Raw genomic sequence first — 16,334 nt, 5'->3', positions numbered from 1 at the left:
TGTGCTGTTCTTAGCCTGAATGAACACTTGCTGCTAGAACTTGAATCTCAACGTGATACCACTCCGTTTAGGAAGTTTAATTGAACCCTAGTGTGCCATGCAAGAAAAACACTCTGTTTTAGAGAAAACAGCATTCTTGCACTCTACTGTGTTTCCTATAGGGCCCGTACAGTGAGCTAGCTCAGAACAAAAGAACTGTGCTTCCTACACAAACGGGGCATATCTAGTTCAACTCAGTAATGGAAACTGAGTAAAACAGGAGCTTCTCTTCAGTCCAATACACTGTACTGGCTAGGAACAGTCGCGAATGCTATTTGTACTGTATGTGGTCAGAATAGCACAAGTGTGCTGTTTTTACCCTAATGAACACTTGCTGCTAGAACTTGAATCTCAACGTGATACCACTCCATTTAGGAAGTTTAATTGAACCCTAGGGTGTCATGCAAGAAAAAGACTCTCTTTTAGAGAAAACAGCATTCTTGCACTCTACTGTGTTTCCTGTAGGTTCCGTACAATGAGGTAGCTCAGAACAAAAGAACTGTGCTAACTACACAAACGGGACATATCTAGTTCAACTCAGTATTGGAAACTGAGTAAAAGAGGAGCTTCTCTTCAGTCCAATACACTGTACTGGCTGGGAACAGACGCGAATTCTATTTGCACTATATATGGTTAGAATAGCACAAGTGTGCTGTTCTTAGCCTGAATGAACACTTGCTGCTAGAACTTGAATCTCAACGTGATACCACTCCGTTTAGGAAGTTTAATTGAACCCTAGTGTGCCATGCAAGAAAAACACTCTGTTTTAGTGAAAACAGCATTCTTGCACTCTACTGTGTTTCCTATAGGGACCCTAGAGTGAGCTAGCTCAAAACAAAAGAACTGTGATTCCTACACAAACGGGGCATATCTAGTTCAACTCAGTATTGGAAACTGAGTAAAACAGGAGCTTCTCTTCAGTACAATACACTGTACTGGCTGGGAACAGACGCGAATGCTATTTGCACTGTGTATGGTTAGAAAAGCACAAGTGTGCTGTTCTTAGTCTCAATGAACACTTGCTGGTAGAACTTGAATCTCAACGTGATTCCACTCCGTTTAGGAAGTTTAATTGAACCCTGGTGTGCCATGTTAGAAAAACACTCTGTTTTAGAGAAAACAGCATTCTTGCACTCTACTGTGTTTCCTATAGGGCCGGTACAGTGAGCTAGCTCTGAACAAAAGAACTGTGCTTCCTACACAAACGGGGCATATCTAGTTCAACTCAGTATTGGAAACTGAGTAAAACAGGAGCTTCTCTTCAGTCCAATACACTGTAGTAGCTGGGAACAGACGCGAATGATATTTGCACTGTATATGGCCAGAATAGCACAAGTGTGCTGTTCTTAGCATGAATGAACACTTGCTACTAGAACTTGAATCTCAACGTGATACCACTCCGTTTAGGAAGTTTAATTGAACCCTAGTGTGCCATGCAAGAAAAACACTCTGTTTTAGAGAAAACAGCATTCTTGCACTCTACTGTGTTTCCTATAGGGCCCGTACAGTGAGCTAGCTCAGAACAAAAGAACTGTGCTTCCTACACAAACGGGGCATATCTAGTTCAACTCAGTATTGGAAACGGAGTAAAACAGGAGCTTCTCTTCAGTCCAATACACTGTACTGGCTGGGAACAGACGCGAATGCTATTGGCACTGTATATGGCCAGAATAGCACAAGTGTGCTGTTCTTAGCCTGAATGAACACTTGCTGCTAGAACTTGAATCTCAACGTGATACCACTCCGTTTAGGAAGTTTAATTGAACCCTAGTGTGCCATGCAAGAAAAACACTCTGTTTTAGTGAAAACAGCATTCTTGCACTCTACTGTGTTTCCTATAGGGCCCGTACAGTGAGCTAGCTCAGAACAAAAGAACTGTGCTTCCTACACAAACGGGGCATATCTAGTTCAACTCAGTATTGGAAACTGAGGAAAAAAGGAGCTTCTCTTCAGTCCAATACACTGTACTGGCTGGGAACAGCCGCGAATTCTATTTGCACTGTATATGGTTAGAATTGCACAAGTGTGCTGTTCTTAGCCTGAATGAACACTTGCTGCTAGAACTTGAATCTCAACGTGATACCACTCCGTTTAGGAAGTTTAATTGAACCCTAGTGTGCCATGCAAGAAAAACACTCTGTTTTAGAGAAAACAGCATTCTTGCACTCTACTGTGTTTCCTATAGGGCCCGTACAGTGAGCTAGCTCAGAACAAAAGAACTGTGCTTCCTACACAAACGGGGCATATCTAGTTCAACTCAGTAATGGAAACTGAGTAAAACAGGAGCTTCTCTTCAGTCCAATACACTGTACTGGCTAGGAACAGTCGCGAATGCTATTTGTACTGTATGTGGTCAGAATAGCACAAGTGTGCTGTTTTTACCCTAATGAACACTTGCTGCTAGAACTTGAATCTCAACGAGATACCACTCCATTTAGGAAGTTTAATTGAACCCTAGGGTGTCATGCAAGAAAAAGACTCTCTTTTAGAGAAAACAGCATTCTTGCACTCTACTGTGTTTCCTGTAGGTTCCGTACAATGAGGTAGCTCAGAACAAAAGAACTGTGCTAACTACACAAACGGGACATATCTAGTTCAACTCAGTATTGGAAACTGAGTAAAAGAGGAGCTTCTCTTCAGTCCAATACACTGTACTGGCTGGGAACAGACGCGAATTCTATTTGCACTATATATGGTTAGAATAGCACAAGTGTGCTGTTCTTAGCCTGAATGAACACTTGCTGCTAGAACTTGAATCTCAACGTGATACCACTCCGTTTAGGAAGTTTAATTGAACCCTAGTGTGCCATGCAAGAAAAACACTCTGTTTTAGTGAAAACAGCATTCTTGCACTCTACTGTGTTTCCTATAGGGACCCTAGAGTGAGCTAGCTCAAAACAAAAGAACTGTGATTCCTACACAAACGGGGCATATCTAGTTCAACTCAGTATTGGAAACTGAGTAAAACAGGAGCTTCTCTTCAGTACAATACACTGTACTGGCTGGGAACAGACGCGAATGCTATTTGCACTGTGTATGGTTAGAAAAGCACAAGTGTGCTGTTCTTAGTCTCAATGAACACTTGCTGGTAGAACTTGAATCTCAACGTGATTCCACTCCGTTTAGGAAGTTTAATTGAACCCTGGTGTGCCATGCAAGAAAAACACTCTGTTTTAGAAAAAAGAGCATTCTTGCACTCTACAGTGTTTCCTATAGGGCACGTACAGTGAGCTAGCTCAGAACAAAAGAACTGTGCTTCCTACACAAACAGGGAATATCTAGTTCAACTCAGTATTGGAAACTGAGTAAAACAGGAGCTTCTCTTCAGTCCAATACACTGTACTGGCTGGGAACTGACGCGAATGCTATTTGACTGTATATACCTAGAATAGTACAAGTGTGCTGTTCTTAGCCTGAATGAACACTTGCTGCTAGAATTTGAATCGCAACGTGATTCCACTCCGTTTAGAAAGATAATTGAACCCTAGTGTGCCATGCAAGAAAAACACTCTGTTTTAGAGAAAACAGCATTCTTGCACTCTACTGTGTTTCCTATAGGGCCCGTACAGAGAGCTAGCTCAGAACAAAAGAACTGTGCTTCCTACACAAACGGGGCATATCTAGTTCAACTCAGTATTGGAAACTGAGTAAAACAGGAGCTTCTCTTCAGTCCAATACACTGTACTGGCTGGGAACAGATGCGAATGCTATTTGCACTGTATATGGCCAGAATTGCACAAGTGTGCTGTTCTTAGCCTGAATGAACACTTGCTGCTAGAACTTGAATCTCAACGTCATTCCACTCCGTTTAGGAAGTTTAATTGAACCCTAGTGTGCCATGCACGAAAAAACACTCTGTTTTAGAGAAAACAGCATTCTTGCACTCTACTGTGTTTCCTATAGGGCCCGTACAGTGAGCTAGCTCAGAACAAAAGAACTGTGCTTCCTACACAAACGGGGCATATCTAGTTCAACTCAGTATTGGAAACGGAGTAAAACAGGAGCTTCTCTTCAGTCCAATACACTGTACTGGCTGGGAACAGACGCGAATGCTATTGGCACTGTATATGGCCAGAATAGCACAAGTGTGCTGTTCTTAGCCTGAATGAACACTTGCTGCTAGAACTTGAATCTCAACGTGATACCACTCCGTTTAGGAAGTTTAATTGAACCCTAGTGTGCCATGCAAGAAAAACACTCTGTTTTAGTGAAAACAGCATTCTTGCACTCTACTGTGTTTCCTATAGGGCCCGTACAGTGAGCTAGCTCAGAACAAAAGAACTGTGCTTCCTACACAAACGGGGCATATCTAGTTCAACTCAGTATTGGAAACTGAGGAAAAAAGGAGCTTCTCTTCAGTCCAATACACTGTACTGGCTGGGAACAGCCGCGAATTCTATTTGCACTGTATATGGTTAGAATTGCACAAGTGTGCTGTTCTTAGCCTGAATGAACACTTGCTGCTAGAACTTGAATCTCAACGTGATACCACTCCGTTTAGGAAGTTTAATTGAACCCTAGTGTGCCATGCAAGAAAAACACTCTGTTTTAGAGAAAACAGCATTCTTGCACTCTACTGTGTTTCCTATAGGGCCCGTACAGTGAGCTAGCTCAGAACAAAAGAACTGTGCTTCCTACACAAACGGGGCATATCTAGTTCAACTCAGTAATGGAAACTGAGTAAAACAGGAGCTTCTCTTCAGTCCAATACACTGTACTGGCTAGGAACAGTCGCGAATGCTATTTGTACTGTATGTGGTCAGAATAGCACAAGTGTGCTGTTCTTACCCTAATGAACACTTGCTGCTAGAACTTGAATCTCAACGTGATACCACTCCATTTAGGAAGTTTAATTGAACCCTAGGGTGTCATGCAAGAAAAAGACTCTCTTTTAGAGAAAACAGCATTCTTGCACTCTACTGTCATTCTTCTAGGGCCCGTACAGTGAGCTAGCTCAGAACAAAAGAACTGTGCTTCCTACACAAACAGGGCATATCTACTTAAATTCAGTATTGGAAACTGAGTAAACCAGGAGCTTCTCTTCAGTCCAATACACTGTACTGGCTGGGAACATACCCGAATATTATTTGCACTGTATATGGCCAGAAAAGCACAAGTGTGCTGTTCTTAGCCTGAATGAACACTTGCTGCTAGAACTTGAATCTCAACGTGATAGCACTCCGTTTAGGAAGTTTAATTGAACCCTAGTGTGCCATGCAAGAAAAACACTCTGTTTTAGTGAAAACAGCATTCTTGCACTCTACTATGTTTCCTATAGGGCCCGTACAGTGAGCTAGCTCAGAACAAAAGAACTGTTCTTCCTACACAAACGGGGCATATCTAGTTCAACTCAGTATTGGAAACTGAGTAAAACAGGAGCTTCTCTTCAGTCCAATACACTGTACTGGCTGGGAACAGACGCGAATGCTATTTGCACTGTATATGGCCAGAAAAGCACAAGTGTGCTGTTCTTAGCCTGAATGAACACTTGCTGCTAGAACTTGAATCTCAACCTGATACCATTTCGTTTAGGAAGTTTAATTGAACCCTAGTGTGCCATGCAAGAAAAACACTCTGTTTTAGAGAAAACAGCATTCTTGCACTCTACTGTCATTCTTATAGGGCCTGTACAGTGAGCTAGCTCAGAACAAAAGAATGTGCTTCCTACACAAACAGGGCATATCTAGTTAAATTCAGTATTGGAAACTGAGTAAAACAGGAGCTTCTCTTCAGTCCAATACACTGTACTGGCTGGGAACAGACACGAAAGCTATTTGCACTGTATATGGTTAGAATAGCACAAGTGTGCTGCTCTTAGCCTGAACGTACACTTGCTGCAAGAACTTGAATCTCAACGTGATACCACTCCTTTAAGGAAGTTTAATTGAACCCTAGTGTGCCATGCAAGAAAAATACTCTGTTTTAGAGAAAACAGCATTCTTGCACTCTACTGTGTTTCCTATAGGGCCCGTACAGTGAGCTAGCTCAGAACAAAAGAATTGTGCTTCCTACACAAACGGGGCATATCTAGTTCAACTCAGTATTGGAAACTGAGGAAAAAAGGAGCTTCTCTTCCGTCCAATACACTGTACTGGCTGGGACCAGACCCGAATTCTATTTGCACTGTATATGGTTAGAATAGCAAAAGTGTGCTGCTCTAAGCCTGAATGTACATTTGCTGCTAGAGCTTGAATCTCAACGTGATACCACTCCGTTTAGGAAGTTTAATTGAACTCTAGTGTGCCATGCAAGAAAAACACTCTGTTTTAGAGAAAACAGCATTCTTGCACTCTACTGTGTTTCCTATAGGGTCCGTACAGTGAGGTAGCTCAGAACAAAAGAACTGTGCTTCCTACACAAACGGGGCATATCTAGTTCAACTCAGTATTGGAAACTGAGTAAAACAGGACTTCTCTTCAGTCCAATACACTGTACTGGCTGGGAACAGACGTGAATGTTATTTGCACAGTATATGGCCAGAATATCACAAGTGTGGTGTTCTTAGCCTGAATGAACACTTGCTGCTAGAACTTGAATCTCAACGTGATATCATTCCGTTTAGGAAGTTTAATTGAACCCTAGTGTGCCACGCAAGAAAAACACTCTGTTTTAGAGAAAACAGCATTCTTGCACTCTACTGTTTTTCTTATAGGGCCCGTACAGTGAGCTAGCTCAGAACAAAAGAACTGTGCTTCCTACACAAACGGGGCATATCTAGTTCAACTCAGTATTGGAAACTGAGTAAAACAGGAGCTTCTCTTCAGTCCAATACACTGTACTGGCTGGGAACAGACGCGAATTCTATTTGCACTATATATGGTTAGAATAGCACAAGTGTGCTGTTCTTAGCCTGAATGAACACTTGCTGCTAGAACTTGAATCTCAACGTGATACCACTCCGTTTAGGAAGTTTAATTGAACCCTAGTGTGCCATGCAAGAAAAACACTCTGTTTTAGTGAAAACAGCATTCTTGCACTCTACTGTGTTTCCTATAGGGACCCTAGAGTGAGCTAGCTCAAAACAAAAGAACTGTGATTCCTACACAAACGGGGCATATCTAGTTCAACTCAGTATTGGAAACTGAGTAAAACAGGAGCTTCTCTTCAGTACAATACACTGTACTGGCTGGGAACAGACGCGAATGCTATTTGCACTGTGTATGGTTAGAAAAGCACAAGTGTGCTGTTCTTAGTCTCAATGAACACTTGCTGGTAGAACTTGAATCTCAACGTGATTCCACTCCGTTTAGGAAGTTTAATTGAACCCTGGTGTGCCATGCAAGAAAAACACTCTGTTTTAGAAAAAAGAGCATTCTTGCACTCTACAGTGTTTCCTATAGGGCACGTACAGTGAGCTAGCTCAGAACAAAAGAACTGTGCTTCCTACACAAACAGGGAATATCTAGTTCAACTCAGTATTGGAAACTGAGTAAAACAGGAGCTTCTCTTCAGTCCAATACACTGTACTGGCTGGGAACTGACGCGAATGCTATTTGACTGTATATACCTAGAATAGTACAAGTGTGCTGTTCTTAGCCTGAATGAACACTTGCTGCTAGAATTTGAATCGCAACGTGATTCCACTCCGTTTAGAAAGATAATTGAACCCTAGTGTGCCATGCAAGAAAAACACTCTGTTTTAGAGAAAACAGCATTCTTGCACTCTACTGTGTTTCCTATAGGGCCCGTACAGAGAGCTAGCTCAGAACAAAAGAACTGTGCTTCCTACACAAACGGGGCATATCTAGTTCAACTCAGTATTGGAAACTGAGTAAAACAGGAGCTTCTCTTCAGTCCAATACACTGTACTGGCTGGGAACAGATGCGAATGCTATTTGCACTGTATATGGCCAGAATTGCACAAGTGTGCTGTTCTTAGCCTGAATGAACACTTGCTGCTAGAACTTGAATCTCAACGTCATTCCACTCCGTTTAGGAAGTTTAATTGAACCCTAGTGTGCCATGCACGAAAAAACACTCTGTTTTAGAGAAAACAGCATTCTTGCACTCTACTGTGTTTCCTATAGGGCCCGTACAGTGAGCTAGCTCAGAACAAAAGAACTGTGCTTCCTACACAAACGGGGCATATCTAGTTCAACTCAGTATTGGAAATGGAGTAAAACAGGAGCTTCTCTTCAGTCCAATACACTGTACTGGCTGGGAACAGACGCGAATGCTATTGGCACTGTATATGGCCAGAATAGCACAAGTGTGCTGTTCTTAGCCTGAATGAACACTTGCTGCTAGAACTTGAATCTCAACGTGATACCACTCCGTTTAGGAAGTTTAATTGAACCCTAGTGTGCCATGCAAGAAAAACACTCTGTTTTAGTGAAAACAGCATTCTTGCACTCTACTGTGTTTCCTATAGGGCCCGTACAGTGAGCTAGCTCAGAACAAAAGAACTGTGCTTCCTACACAAACGGGGCATATCTAGTTCAACTCAGTATTGGAAACTGAGGAAAAAAGGAGCTTCTCTTCAGTCCAATACACTGTACTGGCTGGGAACAGCCGCGAATTCTATTTGCACTGTATATGGTTAGAATTGCACAAGTGTGCTGTTCTTAGCCTGAATGAACACTTGCTGCTAGAACTTGAATCTCAACGTGATACCACTCCGTTTAGGAAGTTTAATTGAACCCTAGTGTGCCATGCAAGAAAAACACTCTGTTTTAGAGAAAACAGCATTCTTGCACTCTACTGTGTTTCCTATAGGGCCCGTACAGTGAGCTAGCTCAGAACAAAAGAACTGTGCTTCCTACACAAACGGGGCATATCTAGTTCAACTCAGTAATGGAAACTGAGTAAAACAGGAGCTTCTCTTCAGTCCAATACACTGTACTGGCTAGGAACAGTCGCGAATGGTATTTGTACTGTATGTGGTCAGAATAGCACAAGTGTGCTGTTCTTACCCTAATGAACACTTGCTGCTAGAACTTGAATCTCAACGTGATACCACTCCATTTAGGAAGTTTAATTGAACCCTAGGGTGTCATGCAAGAAAAAGACTCTCTTTTAGAGAAAACAGCATTCTTGCACTCTACTGTGTTTCCTGTAGGTTCCGTACAATGAGGTAGCTCAGAACAAAAGAACTGTGCTAACTACACAAACGGGACATATCTAGTTCAACTCAGTATTGGAAACTGAGTAAAAGAGGAGCTTCTCTTCAGTCCAATACACTGTACTGGCTGGGAACAGACGCGAATTCTATTTGCACTATATATGGTTAGAATAGCACAAGTGTGCTGTTCTTAGCCTGAATGAACACTTGCTGCTAGAACTTGAATCTCAACGTGATACCACTCCGTTTAGGAAGTTTAATTGAACCCTAGTGTGCCATGCAAGAAAAACACTCTGTTTTAGTGAAAACAGCATTCTTGCACTCTACTGTGTTTCCTATAGGGACCCTAGAGTGAGCTAGCTCAAAACAAAAGAACTGTGATTCCTACACAAACGGGGCATATCTAGTTCAACTCAGTATTGGAAACTGAGTAAAACAGGAGCTTCTCTTCAGTACAATACACTGTACTGGCTGGGAACAGACGCGAATGCTATTTGCACTGTGTATGGTTAGAAAAGCACAAGTGTGCTGTTCTTAGTCTCAATGAACACTTGCTGGTAGAACTTGAATCTCAACGTGATTCCACTCCGTTTAGGAAGTTTAATTGAACCCTGGTGTGCCATGCAAGAAAAACACTCTGTTTTAGAAAAAAGAGCATTCTTGCACTCTACAGTGTTTCCTATAGGGCACGTACAGTGAGCTAGCTCAGAACAAAAGAACTGTGCTTCCTACACAAACAGGGAATATCTAGTTCAACTCAGTATTGGAAACTGAGTAAAACAGGAGCTTCTCTTCAGTCCAATACACTGTACTGGCTGGGAACTGACGCGAATGCTATTTGACTGTATATACCTAGAATAGTACAAGTGTGCTGTTCTTAGCCTGAATGAACACTTGCTGCTAGAATTTGAATCGCAACGTGATTCCACTCCGTTTAGAAAGATAATTGAACCCTAGTGTGCCATGCAAGAAAAACACTCTGTTTTAGAGAAAACAGCATTCTTGCACTCTACTGTGTTTCCTATAGGGCCCGTACAGAGAGCTAGCTCAGAACAAAAGAACTGTGCTTCCTACACAAACGGGGCATATCTAGTTCAACTCAGTATTGGAAACTGAGTAAAACAGGAGCTTCTCTTCAGTCCAATACACTGTACTGGCTGGGAACAGATGCGAATGCTATTTGCACTGTATATGGCCAGAATTGCACAAGTGTGCTGTTCTTAGCCTGAATGAACACTTGCTGCTAGAACTTGAATCTCAACGTCATTCCACTCCGTTTAGGAAGTTTAATTGAACCCTAGTGTGCCATGCACGAAAAACACTCTGTTTTAGAGAAAACAGCATTCTTGCACTCTACTGTGTTTCCTATAGGGCCCGTACAGTGAGCTAGCTCAGAACAAAAGAACTGTGCTTCCTACACAAACGGGACATATCTAGTTCAACTCAGTATTGGAAACTGAGTAAAACAGGAGCTTCACTTCAGTCCAATACACTGTACTGGCTGGGAACAGACGCGAATGCTATTTGCACTGTATATGGCCAGAAAAGCACAAGTGTGCTGTTCTTAGCCTGAATGAACACTTGCTGCTAGAACTTGAATCTCAACCTGATACCATTCAGTTTAGGAAGTTTAATTGAACCCTACTGTGCCATGCAAGAAAAACACTCTGTTTTAGAGAAAACAGCATTCTTGCACTCTACTGTCATTCTTCTAGGGCCCGTACAGTGAGCTAGCTCAGAACAAAAGAACTGTGCTTCCTACACAAACAGGGCATATCTACTTAAATTCAGTATTGGAAACTGAGTAAACCAGGAGCTTCTCTTCAGTCCAATACACTGTACTGGCTGGGAACATACCCGAATATTATTTGCACTGTATATGGCCAGAAAAGCACAAGTGTGCTGTTCTTAGCCTGAATGAACACTTGCTGCTAGAACTTGAATCTCAACGTGATACCACTCCGTTTAGGAAGTTTAATTGAACCCTAGTGTGCCATGCAAGAAAAACACTCTGTTTTAGTGAAAACAGCATTCTTGCACTCTACTATGTTTCCTATAGGGCCCGTACAGTGAGCTAGCTCAGAACAAAAGAACTGTTCTTCCTACACAAACGGGGCATATCTAGTTCAACTCAGTATTGGAAACTGAGTAAAACAGGAGCTTCTCTTCAGTCCAATACACTGTACTGGCTGGGAACAGACGCGAATGCTATTTGCACTGTATATGGCCAGAAAAGCACAAGTGTGCTGTTCTTAGCCTGAATGAACACTTGCTGCTAGAACTTGAATCTCAACCTGATACCATTTCGTTTAGGAAGTTTAATTGAACCCTAGTGTGCCATGCAAGAAAAACACTCTGTTTTAGAGAAAACAGCATTCTTGCACTCTACTGTCATTCTTATAGGGCCTGTACAGTGAGCTAGCTCAGAACAAAAGAATGTGCTTCCTACACAAACAGGGCATATCTAGTTAAATTCAGTATTGGAAACTGAGTAAAACAGGAGCTTCTCTTCAGTCCAATACACTGTACTGGCTGGGAACAGACACGAAAGCTATTTGCACTGTATATGGTTAGAATAGCACAAGTGTGCTGCTCTTAGCCTGAACGTACACTTGCTGCAAGAACTTGAATCTCAACGTGATACCACTCCTTTAAGGAAGTTTAATTGAACCCTAGTGTGCCATGCAAGAAAAATACTCTGTTTTAGAGAAAACAGCATTCTTGCACTCTACTGTGTTTCCTATAGGGCCCGTACAGTGAGCTAGCTCAGAACAAAAGAATTGTGCTAGCTACACAAACGGGGCATATCTAGTTCAACTCAGTATTGGAAACTGAGGAAAAAAGGAGCTTCTCTTCCGTCCAATACACTGTACTGGCTGGGACCAGACCCGAATTCTATTTGCACTGTATATGGTTAGAATAGCACAAGTGTGCTGCTCTAAGCCTGAATGTACATTTGCTGCTAGAGCTTGAATCTCAACGTGATACCACTCCGTTTAGGAAGTTTAATTGAACTCTAGTGTGCCATGCAAGAAAAACACTCTGTTTTAGAGAAAACAGCATTCTTGCACTCTACTGTGTTTCCTATAGGGTCCGTACAGTGAGGTAGCTCAGAACAAAAGAACTGTGCTTCCTACACAAACGGGGCATATCTAGTTCAACTCAGTATTGGAAACTGAGTAAAACAGGACTTCTCTTCAGTCCAATACACTGTACTGGCTGGGAACAGACGCGAATGTTATTTGCACAGTATATGGCCAGAATATCACAAGTGTGGTGTTCTTAGCCTGAATGAACACTTGCTGCTAGAACTTGAATCTCAACGTGATATCATTCCGTTTAGGAAGTTTAATTGAACCCTAGTGTGCCACGCAAGAAAAACACTCTGTTTTAGAGAAAACAGCATTCTTGCACTCTACTGTTTTTCTTATAGGGCCCGTACAGTGAGCTAGCTCAGAACAAAAGAACTGTGCTACCTACACAAACAGGGCATATCTAGTTAAATTCAGTATTGGAAACTGAGTAAAACAGGAGCTTCTCTTCAGTCCAATACACTGTACTGGCTGGAAACAGACGCGAATGCTATTTGCACTGTATATGGTTAGAATAGCACAAGTGTGCTGTTCTTGTCTTGAATGTACACTTGCTGCTAGAACTTGAATCTCAACGTGATACCACTCCTTTATGGAAGTTTAATTGATCCCTAGTGTGCCATGCAAGAAAAACACTCTGTTTTAGAGAAAACAGCATTCTTGCACTCTACTGTGTTTCCTATAGGGCCCGTACAGTGAGCTAGCTCAGAACAAAAGAACTGTGCTTCCTACACAAACGGGGCATATCTAGTTCAACTCAGTATTGGAAAATGAGTAAAACAGGAGCTTCTCTTCAGTCCAATACACTGTACTGGCTGGGAACAGACGCGAATGCTATTTGCACTGTATATGGCCAGAAAAGCACAAGTGTGCTGTTCTTAGCCTGAATGAACATTGCTGCTAGAAATTGAATCTCAACGTGATACCATTCCGTTTAGGAAGTTTAATTGAACCCTAGTGTGCCATGCCAGAAAAACACTCTGTTTTAGAGAAAACAGCATTCTTGCACTCTACTGTGTTTCCTATAGGGCCCGTACAGTGAGCTAGCTCAGAACAAAAGAACTGTGCTTCCTACACAAACGGGGCATATCTAGTTCAACTCAGTATTAGAAACTGAGTAAAACAGGAGCTTCTCTTCAGTCCAATATACTGTACTGGCTGGAAACAGACGCGAATGCTATTTGCACTGTATATGGTTAGAATAGCACAAGTGTGCTGTTCTTGTCTTGAATGTACACTTGCTGCTAGAACTTGAATCTCAACGTGATACCACTCCTTTAAGGAAGTTTAATTGAACCCTAGTGTGCCATGCAAGAAAAACACTCTGTTTTAGAGAAAACAGCATTCTTGCACTCTAATGTGTTTCCTATAGGGCCCGTACAGTGAGCTAGCTCAGAACAAAAGAACTGTGCTTCCTACACAAACGGGGCATATCTAGTTCAACTCAGTATTGGAAAATGAGTAAAACAGGAGCTTCACTTCAGTCCAATACACTGTACTGGCTGGGAACAGACGCGAATGCTATTTGCACTGTATATGGCCAGAAAAGCACAAGTGTGCTGTTCTTGGCCTGAATGAACACTTGCTGCTAGAACTTGAATCTCAACGTGATACCATTCCATTTAGGAAGTTTAATTGAACCCTAGTGTGCCATGCAAGAAAAACACTCTGTTTTAGAGAAAACAGCATTCTTGCACTCTACTCTGTTTCTTTTAGGGCCCGTACAGTGAGCTAGCTCAGAACAAAAGACCTGTGCTTCCTACACAAACGGGGCATATCTAGTTCAACTCAATATTGGAAACTGAGTAAAACAGGAGCTTCTCTTCAGTCCAATACACTGTACTGGCTGGGAACAGACGCGAATGCTATTTGCACTGTATATGGCCAGAATAGCACAAGTGTACTGTTCTTAGCCTGAATGAACACTTGCTGCTAGAACTTGAATCTCAACGTCATTCCACTCCGTTTAGGAAGTTTAATTGAACCCTAGTGTGCCATACAAGAAAAACACTCTGTTTTAGAGAAAACAGCATTCTTGCACTCTACTGTGTTTCCTATAGGGCCCGTACAGTGAGCTAGCTCAGAACAAAAGAACTTTGCTTCCTACACAAACGGGACATATCTAGTTCAACTCAGTATTGGAAACTGAGTAAAACAGGAGCTTCTCTTCAGTCCAATACACTGTACTGGCTGGGAACAGACGCGAATGCTATTTGCACTGTATATGGTTAGAATAGCACAAGTGTGCTGTTCTTATCCTGAATGAACACTTGCTGCTAGAACTTGAATCTCAACATGATACCACTCCGTTTAGGAAGTTTAATTGAACCCTAGTGTGCCATGCAAGAAAAACACACTGTTTTAGAGAAAACAGCATTCTTGCACTCTACTGTGTTTCCTATAGGTCCCGTACAGTGAGCTAGCTCAGAACAAAAGAACTGTGCTTCCTACACAAACGGGGCATATCTAGTTCACCTCAGTGTAGGAAACTGAGTAAAACAGGAGCTTCTCTTCAGTCCAATACACTGTACTGGCTGGGAACAGACGCGAATTCTATTTGCAATGTGTATGGTTAGAATAGCACAAGTGTGCTGTTCTAAGCCTGAATGAACACTTGCTGCTAGAACTTGAATCTCATCGTGATACCACTCTGATTAGGAAGTTTAATTGAACCCTAGTGTGCCAAGCAAGAAAAACTCTCTGTTTTAGAGAAAACAGCATTCTTGCACTCTACTGTGTTTCCTATAGGGCCCGTACAGTGAGCTAGCTCAGAACAAAAGAACTGTGCTTCCTACACAAACGGGGCATATCTAGTTCAACTCAGTATTGGAAACTGAGTAAAACAGGAGCTTCTCTTCAGTCCAATACACTGTACTGGCTGGGAACAGACACGAAAGCTATTTGCACTGTATATGGTTAGAATAGCACAAGTGTGCTGCTCTTAGCCTGAACGTACACTTGCTGCAAGAACTTGAATCTCAACGTGATACCACTCATTTAAGGAAGTTTTATTGAACCCTAGTGTGCCATGCAAGAAAAACACTCTGTTTTAGAGAAAACAGCATTCTTGCACTCTACTGTGTTTCCTATAGGGCCCGTACAGTGAGCTAGCTCTGAACAAAAGAACTGTGCTTCCTACACAAACGGGGCATATCTAGTTCAACTCAGTATTGGAAACTGAGTAAAACAGTTGCTTCTCTTCAGTCCAATACACTGTACTGGCTGGGAACAGACGCGAATGCTATTTGCACTGTATATGGCCAGAATAGCAATAGTGTGCTGTTCTTAGCCTGAATGAACACTTACTGCTAGAACTTGAATCTCAACGTGATACCACTCCGTTGAGGAAGTTTAATTGAACCCTAGTGTGCCATACAAGAAAAACACTCTGTTTTAGAGAAAACAGCATTCTTGCACTCTACTGTGTTTCCTATAGGGCCCGTACAGTGAGCTAGCTCAGAACAAAAGAACTGTGCTTCCTACACAAACGGCACATATCTAGTTCAACTCAGAATTGGAAACTGAGTAAAACAGGAGCTTCTCTTCAGTCCAATACACTGTACTGGCTGGGAACAGACGCGAATGATATTTGCATTGTATATGGCCAGAATAGCACAAGTGTGCTGTTCTTAGCATGAATGAACACTTGCTGCTAGAACTTGAATCTCAACGTGATTCCACGCCGTTTAGGAAGTTTAATTGAACCCTAGTGTGCCATGCAAGAAAAACACTCTGTTTTAGAGAAAACAGCATTCTTGCTCTCTACTGTGTTTCCTATAGGGCCCGTACAGTAAGCTAGCTAAGAACAAAAGAACTGTGCTTCCTACACAAACGGGGCATATCTAGTTCAACTCAGTATTGGAAACTGAGTAACACAGGAGCTTCTCTTCAGTCCAATACACTGTAGTGGCTGGGTACAGACGCGAATGCTATTTGCACTGTATATGGCCAGAATAGCACAAGTGTGCTGTTCTTAGCCTCAATGAACACTTGCTGCTAGAACTTGAATCTCAACGTGATTCCTCTCCGTTTAGGAAGTTTAATTGAACCCTAGTGTGCCATGCAAGAAAAACACTCTGTTTTAGAGAAAACAGCATTCTTGCACTCTACTGTGTTTCCTATAGGGCCGGTACAGTGAGCTA

Source organism: Peromyscus maniculatus, chromosome 11 (genome assembly GCF_049852395.1).
Source record: "Peromyscus maniculatus bairdii isolate BWxNUB_F1_BW_parent chromosome 11, HU_Pman_BW_mat_3.1, whole genome shotgun sequence".
Classification (NCBI taxonomy): Eukaryota; Metazoa; Chordata; class Mammalia; order Rodentia; family Cricetidae; genus Peromyscus; species Peromyscus maniculatus.
Note: the sequence above shows the minus strand (reverse complement) of the source record.